The 1644-nt window shown below is 33.6% G+C and overlaps 1 pseudogene; it reads right to left on the reverse strand.

The window, feature by feature from the left end:
- Window positions 1–286: 286 nt before the first annotated feature.
- Window positions 287–386, reverse strand: LOC122120720 (annotated as a pseudogene).
- Between the last annotated feature and the right edge of the window lie 1258 nt (window positions 387–1644).

Raw genomic sequence — 1644 nt, forward strand, 5'->3', positions numbered from 1 at the left:
CACTGGAACTGTCACCAATATGTCAAACCAGGTCTGAAGATCCACTTGGAAGAAACTGCATTTGATATTATAGTATTATATTTCTTTGGGATAAAACGACAATGTTGTCTAATTTCAAAAGTTGTGTAAAGGTTATGCTATGTAAAGGCCTTTCTAAGGTGAAAATTTAATACATTGATGTCAAAGTAACTTTTAATTATATGAATTACGTGTATTGTTACACTTGTAATTTTGTAACCAACCAACTTTTTAATAGCTGTTTTTCATTTCTTGCATCTGAAGAATGAAAAATTTTGAATACTTCACAAATTTTCATATCATCGTTGTACAAGTGCCATGTTAATCTCTGTATTGTTGTAATTTTGGTATACAAGCTGCTGAAGAATGTAGTATCCTGTAAATTTAAGTAGTTAATGATGAAATATTTATACAGGCTTATATGCTTAGGTGCCTATTTGTAACAAGGGAACCTTGTTGTTCCTAAAAATGCTATTAATCTTATTTCCCTAAAATTCTGTGAATAGTTGAAAAAAATATGTTGTTCAGTTGATTGCTCACATTTGCAATCTTTTTGTCAATGACTATTTTAAGTCTTTTTCATTTAGAATCTGATCATACTTTCAAGTATTTATAGCTAAGTCCAAAGGAGACGGCTTTTTCAAGTACTTATTTATCCAACTGTGTTAGCTCTGTGAAGCCAATGGATTCAAAGTAAGCCTTGTTTAAGAGCTACTTCTAAATATATGGAGCTGAAATTTTCCCAAATGAGGTCTTATTGGCACAAATGTCTACCTGACCCTTTACCCTTCTTCCATGAAAGAACAGACCAACCAGAATATCTTACTCTGACAGCATAGATTGTATTACTGGAACAAAACTAATCTTAGTTACAGGGATCATAGAGAGATGAATAGTTTAGCCAGAACTGTTCACACTAGAAGGCATTTTATCAAAATATGATTGTTTATGATACCTACCATTTCAAAATTAGCTAAAGCCAAGAAGGTGAAAAATTGTTCACATGCATGATTACCTAATGTCTTGACCTGTCTACCTTCCAACCAGGCAGGAACTTACACTACTGCCATTTTATCACCAAATATTTTCATAGTTGCAAGAGAAGTCCATATATTTCTCTTCATTATTAGGCCTTAAATTGGTAATGATTTTTATTATTTTTATTTTTATTGTGAACATAATGTACAGAGGGGTAACAATTACATGGGCAAGATAATGAGTACATTTCTTATCAAGCATTACAGCCTCCTCCTTTGTTTACCCTTCACATGCCTTCCCTGCCTCCCCCGACCCCACCCAACCCTCCTCCCCACCAAAGTTGTAAAGTTCGTTTTCGACATGACAACTTGTACTTCTCATTGTTGCAACGGGTCCACCACTATCCTTAAACGACTTGTTTTTTCCCTTCTCCTTTACAAATTATACTGATATCAAATATAGTGAAAGCAGGGGTTATAATGTGGAGGAGGGACATAGAAAGCAACAAAGAGATAATCTTATAAGTGCGTTAGAAACAAATGCATGAAAGAAAAAAAACATCTAAATACATATCTAAGGGTTCATTTTCCTAACATCACATTATCTGACCTTTTCTGCTTGACTCATACATATACTAGATATTGCAAA

Source organism: Dipodomys spectabilis, unplaced genomic scaffold (genome assembly GCF_019054845.1).
Source record: "Dipodomys spectabilis isolate Male_0828 unplaced genomic scaffold, ASM1905484v1 ptg000177l, whole genome shotgun sequence".
In the NCBI taxonomy this organism is placed as follows: Eukaryota; Metazoa; Chordata; class Mammalia; order Rodentia; family Heteromyidae; genus Dipodomys; species Dipodomys spectabilis.